Source organism: Carassius auratus, unplaced genomic scaffold, assembly GCF_003368295.1.
Source record: "Carassius auratus strain Wakin unplaced genomic scaffold, ASM336829v1 scaf_tig00216952, whole genome shotgun sequence".
Classification (NCBI taxonomy): domain Eukaryota; kingdom Metazoa; phylum Chordata; class Actinopteri; order Cypriniformes; family Cyprinidae; genus Carassius; species Carassius auratus.
This window is the reverse complement of record NW_020528811.1, coordinates 171,231-182,654: the sequence shown is the minus strand read 5'-3', so window position 1 is coordinate 182,654 and position 11,424 is coordinate 171,231.

Sequence of the window (11,424 nt, the reverse complement as noted above, 5' to 3'; positions counted from 1 at the left end):
AGGAGTATAATGTAAAAGGAGCTCATTCAAATACTGAGGTGCTAAACCATTCAGGGCTTTATAAGTAATAAGCAATATTTTAAAATCTATACGATGTTTGATAGGGAGCCAGTGCAGTGTGGACAGGACCGGGCTAATATGGTCATACTTCCTGGTTCTAGTAAAAACTCTTGCTGCTGCATTTTGGACTAGCTGTAGTTTGTTTACCAAGCGTGCAGAACAACCACCCAATAAAGCATTACAATAGTCTAACCTTGAAGTCATAAATGCATGGATTAACATTTCTGCATTTGACATTGAGAGCATAGGCCGTAATTTAGATATATTTTTGAGATGGAAAAATGCAGTTTTACAAATGCTAGAAATGTGGCTTTCTAAGGAAAGATTGCGATCAAGTAGCACACCTAGGTTCCTAACTGATGACGAAGAATTGACAGAGCAACCATCAAGTCTTAGACAGTGTTCTAGGTTATTACAAGCAAAGTTTTTAGGCCCTTTGATTAACACCTCTGTTTTTTCTGAATTTAGCAGTAAGAAATTACTCGTCATCCATTTTTATATTGACTATGCATTCCATTAGTTTTTCAAATTGGTGTGTTTCACCGGGCTGCGAGGAAATATAGAGCTGCGTATCATCAGCATAACAGTGAAAGCTAACACCATGTTTCCTGATGATATCTCCCAAGGGTAACATATAAAGCGTGAAGAGTAGCGGCCCTAGTACTGAGCCTTGAGGTACTCCATACTGCACTTGTGATCGATATGATACATCTTCATTCACTGCTACGAACTGATGGCGGTCATATAAGTACGATTTAAACCATGCTAATGCACTTCCACTGATGCCAACAAAGTGTTCAAGTCTATGCAAAAGAATGTTGTGTTCAATTGTGTCAAACGCAGCACTAAGATCCAATAAAACTAATAGAGAGATACACCCACGATCAGATGATAAGAGCAGGTCATTTGTAACTCTAAGGAGAGCTGTCTCAGTACTATGATACGGTCTAAATCCTGACTGGAAATCCTCACATATACCATTTTTCTCTAAGAAGGAATATAATTGTGAGGATACCACCTTTTCTAGTATCTTGGACAGAAAAGGGAGATTCGAGATTGGTCTATAATTAACAAGTTCTCTGGGGTCAAGTTGTGGTTTTTTTATGATAGGCTTAATAACAGCCAGTTTGAAGGTTTTGGGGACATATCCTAATGACAATGAGGAATTAATAATAGTCAGAAGAGGATCTATGACTTCTGGAAGCACCTCTTTTAAGAGCTTAGATGATATAGGGTCTAACATACATGTTGTTGGTTTAGATGATTTAACAAGTTTATACAATTCTTCTCCTATAGTAGAGAATGAGTGGAACTGTTCCTCAGGGGGTCTATAGTGCACTGTCTGATGTGATACTGTAGCTGACGGCTGAATGGTTGCAATTTTATCTCTAATAGTATCGATTTTAGAAGTAAAGTTCATAAAGTCATTACTGTTGTGGTGTTGGGAAATGTCAACACTTGTTGAGGCTTTATTTTTCGTTAATTTAGCCACTGTATTGAATAAATACCTTGGGTTATGTTTGTTTTCTTCTAAAAGAGAAGAAAAGTAATCAGATCTAGCAGTTTTTAATGCTTTTCTATAGGATATGCTACTTTCCCGCCAAGCAATACGAAATACCTCTAGTTTTGTTTTCCTCCAGCTGTGCTCCATTTTTCGGGCTGCTCTCTTTAGGGTGCGAGTATGCTCATTATACCATGGTGTCAAACTGTTTTCCCTAACCTTCCTTAAGCGTAAAGGAGCAACTGTATTTAAAGTGCTAGAAAAGAGAGAGTCCATAGTTTCTGTTACATCATCAAGTTGTTCTGAGGTTTTGGATATGCTAAGGAATTCGGATACATCAGGAAGATAACTTAAAAAGCAGTCTTTTGTGGTAGAAGTGATGGTTCTCCGATACTTGTAACAAGAAGTAGAATTTACAATTTTGGCTATATGAAGTTTACACAGAACTAAATAATGATCTGAGATATCATCACTTGGCTGCATAATTTCAACACTATCAACATCAATTCCATGTGACAGTATTAAATCTAGAGTATGATTTCGACAATGAGTAGGTCCTGAAACATGTTGTCTAACACCAATAGAGTTCAGAATGTCTATAAATGCTGATCCCAATGCATCTTTTTCATTATCGACATGGATATTAAAATCACCAACTATTAAAACTTGATCTGAAGCCAGAACTAACTCGGATGTAAAATCACCAAACTCTTAGTGCACTGGAGGGTACCCTTGGTGTGGTGGGAGAGATGGAGGGGGACAATTACTACAAAGGACTTTGTGTTGAATGGGGTGGGTTTTGAAGTTTTTGAAGCACAACAAAGTTACGTGACATTCAGCCAAGTTTGGTGACCCATACTCAGATTTCGTGCTCTGCATTTAACCCATACGAAGTGCACACACACAGAGCAGTGAACACACACACACTGTGAACACACACCCGGAGCAGTGGGCAGCCATTTATGCTGCGGCGCCCTGGGAGCAGCTGGGGGTTTGGTGCCTTGCTCAAGGGCACCTAAGTCATGGTATTGAAGGTGGAGAACGCACTGTACATGCTCTCTCCCCACCTACAATTCCTGCCGTCCCGAGACTCGAACTCACAACCTTTCAATTACCATATCGACTCTCTAACCATTAGGCCACGACTTCCCTATTACTCTCCCAAAGGAGAGTAATATGGGATACAATCTCAGAGGGGAGGCATGTTCTGTGGGAATGGAGAACAATGTGTTTGAGAAAACAGATTCCTCGTTTTGAACCTGAAGGATTATTTTTGCAACTGCTGGGTAAAATGTCGGCAGAGGTTGGAGATGAGGTGACCAGAAGGGTATGGAGAGAGCTGCAGAAGTTTGGGGTGGGGTAGAGGGAATGCCTTTTTTTGGACATTGCTTCTGTATAATGTCGGTTATATAATGTTGTGCTGTATATAATGTATAATGTTTGATTTTGAAAGGTATGATAGAATTCTGGAATAGTGTATTTGTTGTAAAGTATGGTTTTGGGGTTAAAAAAAAAGTCAAATCACCTTTATTTATGTAGGGGTTTTTTCCCCTCTAACATGCACCTAGACACCGGCTTACTGAACACTCTTTGTTTGCACGTGTCAATGTAGGGGGTAGAGTAGATTAAATGAAACAGAAAAAAATGTTTAGCACAAAGAAGCAATAACGTTGTACTACAGGTGATAATTCCTTTGTTTACATTTCAGTTCTGTAGGAACAGTATTATTGTTTGTGTCTGTTATGGAATCACTTGCGCTCAGAAAACTGCATCTTGGTTGTAAAACAGCATGGTTGTGTGGCGTACAGTGTCACAAACAGAATGAGATGATCCATTAAAAAAAGTGAAAGATTGTCGAAAGATCATTTATTTCAATTCTGGCACTCTCTTGTGACAGCTTGTGATACGCGCTCTGACGCACCTGTCATCTGATGGAGACGGAACTTAGCGATCGCCTTTTTTCAAAATGTTATGTGTTTTATGTTGAATGTGACTGTTTCTGCATGATTACCCTCTGCTGGAGCACAAAACAGCTCGCTATTACTTAGTAATCACAGCTATCAATGTGAACATCTATTTGAATAGTGTGTGATTTATTGACTTTATGGCACATTTGTATGATTAGCATCTTTATAACTGGCCATCAGCACGTCAACACGTGATACCAGAAAATATGACCAGAAAATTTTGTAAATGCTGACATGCGACTTTTATCCCAATAGTTTCTAGATTGCTCCAGGACTGATTTCATGTATTTTTATATCAAATTTAAAAAAAATCAGTGTGGTACAATTTTATTTCAAGGCACTTCAGTGTTTATAACTTTTAAGATTTTTGAGCATTATCAATTCTGGTTGATAAAAAGTCCAAAAAGCCCAAAGTGTCTTCTTTCCAAAGACACCAAAAATATTTGTATAAAAAAGTAAGCCGACGTTTAGACGCCTGTCCATGACATTATCCCTTACGGCCAAAGGACTAAGCTACATACCTACTTATTTGTTAGGGCCTCGGCACGAGGTAGAGCTGAAGGCTTGAAATCAGGAAGGATTCCTTTAAAGGAATATGGCGTAGAACCCAGTATTTATACTAAGTCTTGCCTGTCACACATGGCCTACCACTTACTCTTGCATAACCTTGCTGAAGGAGCTGTCTCAACAGATCCCTAGTAGCAACACCCTGTTTAGATAGGTATCTGAGGATACATAAGTCGAGTGGCGCCCAAGATGAACAGGGCCTTTACCAACTCAAGAAAGGGCACGAAGCAACCTCGTGGAGGCCTCACCATACAGGATTGTAGAAAGAACGCAGGGCACTAGCGTGCGAACTTACCACAGTGTAAATTTCAGAAAGTGCGCAAAGACTTTATGTGCACACTTACCATAGCATGGACTTTCAAATACTGTTCTAAGGAGGGGCTCTCGTGGCACTCTGATAGAGCAGCTCATAGATGGAAAGGTGCATCTCAAAACAGTATGTTTGAGAGTCAGAAACTCGATCTGTGGAAATAATACTGGAGCGCTCTGGGGAAAAAAGAGAGAACTCTGTCTCATATGAGAGAAGAACTCCTAGCTCAGAGTAGCGCGCTCATAGGTGACCCTTCTTGGAAAAGCGCTGCTAAACTACAATGAGAATCACCCAAAAACCCCTCATGTTGAGGGAAGCGATGCTTGAAGTGTATAAACAAATACACACTGGCTGAATGGAGCCCAAGGAACTAACATCTAACCATCTCAAGAAAAGGAACAAAGTTGAGCAGGTAGACCCTTCCCGTACAGGATTTCAGAAAGTGTGCAGAGTCTTGCGTGCACACTTACCACTTACATGGATTTTAGAAAGTGCACAAATGTTCACGTCCACACTCACCACCATGTGGTTTTCAGAGAGTACACAGAGCTTAGCGTGTGTACCTAAAGGTTTCTATGCATTGCAGAGGCACTGAACCACATGGAAGAGGCAAGTTCAAATTTTACAAAACCTCTGGCAAGGGGAGCATCACCTGAGGCAGCATATACAGGAAGACTTCGGTAACTGCCACCTCCACTTCCCACTGGATGCAACAGGACAATTAAGTGGCCAGGAGGCCTCTCAGGGTGACCTGGCCGGACATCCATGAAATTCCCTTCAGTAATGTGTCAGGCCTGATGATCAAGGAGGCTCCCACAGAAATCTGTGATCTCGACCGCGTAATACCAGAACATGAAGCCGGAAGGCTGGTGCTGATGAGTGTTGAGTAAACACTGTAACTGAGCACTGCAGGAAACTCACAGAGTTTATTAGTAGACACATAACCACCAGCAATTTAATACACATAATAGGTCATCATTGAAAAAAATACTCATCGATGAGCAAAAAATACGTTGACGCAAAATATGCGCATCAATTCGTCGACCTGTTTTTATTTCTCCTTTACCTTATGTGCGCTGAATATACGCGATGGCTGGATCAACATTCTGTCCAACGTTATATAACCAATCCAGGGGTTTTTCTGCATTGATCTTTTTTTTTGGCGGCTATCAAAGCCTTATTTTGACCGGTGAGTGATGTAGAATAGAATGACTGCTGCGCCTGACAGGGCACGTACGAGAGATAGCCCCGGCTGCGCGTGCACTCACAGTCTTCAAACAACACGAGCGCTTCTTGCTCTCTTTCTCCCTTGTGCATATTAATCAAAATCATTAAACACGATAGAAAAAGGGCGAAACACCAAGGTTTCACGTGGAGCATTCAGAGATTTTTTTTTCTCCATGACAGGCTGCTGGCTCCCACTGTTATTTTTATTTTTATTTTTTTGGAAAAGCACTCTCTGTATTAGCTTAAAGCCCTCAAGTTTACACTGGTTACTGTATTTTCAATTGCTCTAAACAAGTATTTTGGGGGACTTTTTTATTGAATGCTAGACATCAAGTTGTTGTTATTTTCATCTGAAAGAATAACTGTTTTTCAGTAAGCTAGGCCCTATGTGTTTAGTAAGCTCGTTTCAGTAAGCTATGTGTTTTCAAGGCTTCAAGGTTTTATTGAATGTTATCTCTATACAAGTGCAAAGTAATGCATTCTTAGTCAGTCTTTTATTTTGTAATTTTAAGAGCTATAAACATATATTGCAATGTTAAGGAATTCATGTTCTTTTCATTCAGATATGTAAATCAACATGTATAAATTGTTAGTAGTCAATTAATGGGGAGATAATCGAAATCGAATCGGTCTGAAAAAATTAATCAGATTAATCGATGCATCGAAAAAATTATCGCTAGATTAATTGTTTAAAAAATAATCTTTTATCCCAGCCCTAACACATATGTATATACAGAAAGGGTTACATACTCACCCACCCTCCTGCGCTGGAGCCCCGCTCAAGGGGTGCCTCCTCATAACTGTCCTCCTCTTCTTTAAAGGCACAGCTACTGATAATTTTTTAGGGAGGGGCCCACCAACCACATTTAATAAAAGCCCCTAAAATGCTGTTCACTCAAATGTCAACCAAGATTAGAAATAAAGTTTGTAACAAAACAGATAGAAGAGTTATACCAAATTATTATTGCATATTAAGAATGGGCAAAAACAACAGACACAGAAAAAAAGCAAACTAAATCAGCATACTCATTTCAAGAAGACTGGAAAGTGCCATCAACACAACCCGTAAGCATAAAGACAAACATCATAGCAAACCAGTTTAAAAAAAGAGAATTTTGGTATGAAAAACCTTATACGATCATTGTCCATTTAGAATCTCAACTTTTAGTTGGAGATTGTCTGTTGAAACCAACGTAGAGGACGTATAGGATGATGATGATGCGGACAATTTCAAAATTACTGTTATAAACATGAGCCGCGTCTAAAAGTCAAAGGGGGAGGTGTTGCTTCAATTTATAACTTCTCAGAGGGCAGGCTTCAAGTATAACTCATTTGAAGTAATGGTGCTTCATATAACATTATCCAGAGAAACAAATGTAAATAAATAAATCCCCTGTTATGTTTGTACTGGCTATTGTATACAGGCCACCAGGGCACCACACATACTTTATTAAAGAGTTAGTTCTGGCTGCAGATAAAGTTTTAGTAGTTGGTGGTTTTAATATCCATGTTGACAATGAAAAAGATGCATTGGGATCAGACAACACGTTTCAGGACGTACTCAATCATACTCTAGATTTAATACTGTCACATGGAATTGATGTTGATAGTGTTGAAATTATGCAGCCAAGTGATGATATCTCAGATCATTATTTAGTTTTGTGCAAACTTCATATAGCCAAAATTGTAAATTCTACTTCTTGTAACAAGTATGGAAGAACCATCACTTCTACCACAAAAGACTGCTTTTTAAGTTATCTACCAGGTATCCGAATTCCTTAGCATATCCAAAACCTCAGAAGAACTTGATGATGTAACAGAAACAATGGACTCTCTCTTTTCTAGCATTTTAAATACAGTTGCTCCTTTATGCTTAAGGAAGGTCAAGGAAACTAGTATGACACCATGGTATAATGAGCATACTCGCACCCTAAATAGAGCAGCCTGAAAAATTGAGTGCAGCTGGAGGAAAACAAAACTAGAGGTATTTCATATTGCTTGGTGGGAAAGTAACCTATCCTGCAGAAAAGCATTAAAAACTGATAGATCTGATTACTTTTCTTCTCTTTTCGAAGAAAACAAACATAACCCCAGGTATTTATTCAATACAGTGGCTTAATTAACGAAAAATAAAGCCTCAACAAGTGTTGACATTTCCCAACATCACAGCAGTAATGACTTTATGAACTACTTTACTTCTAAAATCGATACTATTAGAGATAAAATTTTAACCATTCAGCCGTCAGCTACAGTATTACATCCGACAGTGCACTACCATAGGAGAGGAAGAATTGTATAAACTTGTTAAATCATCTAAACCAATGTTAGACCCTATACCATCTAAGCTCCTAAAAGAGGTGCTTCCAGAAGTCAAAGATCCTCTTCTGACTATTATTAATTCCCCATTGTCATTAGGATATGTCCCCAAAACAGTCAAACTGGCTGTTATTAAGCCTCTCATAAAAAATAAAAAAAACACACAACTTGACCCCAAAGAACTAGTTAATTATAGACCAATCTCGAATCTCCCTTTTCTGTCCAAGATACTAGAAAAGGTGGTATCTTCACAAATATATTCCTTCTTAGAGAAAAATTGTATATGTGATGATTTCTAGTCAGGATTTAGACCGTATCATAGTACTGAGACAGCTCTCCTTAGAGTTACAAATGACCCGCTCTTATCATCTGATCATGTTTGTATCTCTCTATTAGTTTTATTAGATCTTAGTGCTGCATTTGACACAATTGACCACAGCATTTTTTTGTAGACTTGAAAACTTTGTTGGCATTAATGGAAGTGCATTAGCATGTTTTAAATCATACTTATATGACCGCCATCAGTTCGTTGCAGTGAATGAAGAGGTATCATATCGATCACAAGTGCAGTATGGAGTACCTCAAGGCTCCGTACTAGGGCCGCTACTCTTCACACTTTATATATTACCCTTGGGAGATATCATCAGGAAACATGGTGTTAGCTTTCACTGTTTTGCTGAAGATACTCAGGTCTATATTTCTTCGCGGCCTGGTGAAACACACCAATTTGAAAAACTAATGGAATGCATAGTCGATACAAAAAACTGGATGACGAGTAATTTCTTATTGCTAAATTATGAAAAAAAAGAGGTGTTAATTATAGGACCTAAAAACTCTGCATGTGATAACCTAGAACACTGTCTGAGTTTTGATGGCTGCTCTGTCAATTCTTCGTCATCAGTTAGGAACCTAGGTGTGCTATTTGATCACAATCTTTCCTTAGAAAGCCACGTTTCTAGCATTTGTAAAACTGCATTTTCCATCCAAAAAAATATATCTTAAATACGGCCTATGCTCTCAATGTCAAATGCAGAAATGTTAATCCATGCATTTATGACCTCAAGGTTAGATTATTGTAATGCTTTATTGGGTGGTTGTTCTGCACGCTTAGTAAATAAAAACTACAACTAGTCCAAAATTCAGCAGCAAGAGTTATAATAGCCCGGTCCTGTCAACACGGCACTGGCTCCCTAACAAACATCGTATAGATTTTAAAATATTGCTTATTACTTATAAAGCCCTGAATGGTTTAGCACCTCAGTATTTGAATGAGCTCCTTTTACATTATAATCCTCTACGTTGCTACGTTCTCAAAACTCAGGCAATTTGATAATACCTAGAATATCAAATCAACTGCGGGCGGCAGGTCCATTTCCTATTTGGCGCCTAAACTCTGAAATAACCTACCTAACGTTGTTCGGGAGGCAGACACACTCTTGCAGTTTAAATCTAGATTAAAGACCCATCTCTTTAACCTGGCTTACACATAACATACTAATATGCTTTTAATATCCAAATCCGTTAAAGGATTTTTAGGCTGCATTAATTAGGTAAACCGGAACCGGGAACACTTCCCATAACACCTTATGTACTTGCTACATCATTAGAAGAATGGCATATACGCTAATATTAGTCTGTTTCTCTCTTGTTCCGAGGTCACCGTAGCCACCAGATCCAGTCTGTATCCAGATCAGAGGGTCACTGAAGTCACCCGGATCCAGTACGTATCCAGACCAGATGGTGGATCAGCACCTAGAAAGGACCTCTACAGCCCTGAAAGACAGCGGAGACCAGGACAACTTGAGCCCCAGATACAGATCCCCTGTAAAGACCTTGTCTCAGATGACCACCAGGACAAGACCACAGGAAACAGATGATTCTTCTGCACAATCTGACTTTGCTGCAGCCTGGAATTGAACTACTGGTTTCGTCTGGTCAGAGGAGAACTGGCCCCCCAACTGAGCCTGGTTTCTCCCAAGGTTTTTTTCTCCATTCTGTCACTGATGGAGTTTCGGTTCCTTGCTGCCGTCGTCTCTGGCTTGCTTAGTTGGGGTCACTTCATCTACAGCAATATCATTGACTTGATTGAAAATAAATGCACAGACACTATTTAAACTGAACTGAGAAGACATCACTGAATTCAATGATGAACTGCCTTTAACTGTCATTTTGCATTATTGACACACTGTTTTCCTAATGAATGTTGTTCAGTTGCTTTGTCACAATGTATTTTAATGTGCTATATAAATGAAGGTGACTTGACGACTTTTAATTGGTGTGTTTTGTTTTTATCAAATGTACTTGGTTTTTATTGCACAGAAAAATTAGATGCTTGCTTTAAATTTGTATTTTACTTTTAAGCGACGAGCCAATCTTAGACATGCATTTCGTTCAACTTGAGCCAAGTATTCCGATGACATAAGGCCCGTGGCTTTGGTTTGAACCATTTGGGAGTTACAAGCGATGCCGTACATTCTGTCGCTGCAGAGCCACCGTCAGGCCGATCGGGATGAAGCCCGGTGACGTAGCAGATGGGGGAGAGTACTGCCATCCCCCAGCATTTCAGGTCTCCCAGACTTAACCAAGGCCGAGATGGGCATCACCGTGTCTGGCTTTATCCCCTCTTTGTCATAGCAACATCACTTCTCTGCATTTAAGCTAAGATCACATTTGAGATGGTTGAGACTGCAATCGCCTCTCAGTAGATCTTTAGGCTAGTGTGTGGTTTGTTACACAGGTCCTCTACCTTCCAAGATGTACACTGACAAGTGACTTTTAATTGAAGACGACTCGCTCTGCAAGAGTCTACTTGTTTTTAAGGTAAGAAGTTTTCAGCTTACTTATTTGGTTAATTTATTTTTTATGTACACTGACAAGTGACTTTTAATTGAAGACGACTCGCTCTGCAAGAGTCTACTTGTTTTTAAGGTAAGAAGTTTTCAGCTAACTTATTTGGTTAATTTATTTTTTGTTTTAGCAACTGCATGCTGGTCCAGCATTTCAGGTCTCCAAGACTTAACCAAGGCCGAGATGGGCATCACTGTGTCTGGCTTTATCCCCTCTTGTGTCATAGCAAGATCGCTTCTGCCTTTTAGCTAAGATCACATTTGAGATGGTTGAGACTGCGATCGTCTCTCAGTAGATCTTTAGGCTAGTGTGTGGTTTGTTACACAGGTCCTCTACCTTCCAAGATGTACATTGAAAGTGACTTTTAATTGAAGACGACTCGCTCTGCAAGAGTCTACTTGTTTTTCAGCTAACTTATTTGGTTATTTATTTATTTTTTATTTTGTTTTACCCACTGCATGCTGGTGGTGCCTCCACCATGTCGGCTGCTCATGCCTGCATGCGGAGGTAACACAGCGTGCGCTTTTTATTTAAGGAGGTAGACTTTTCCAGGAAGCTCGTCCAGCAGACCTTACATTTTAAGCCCAAAAATCTGAATTGCTTGATGACTCTGCTCCTGAACAAAGGTT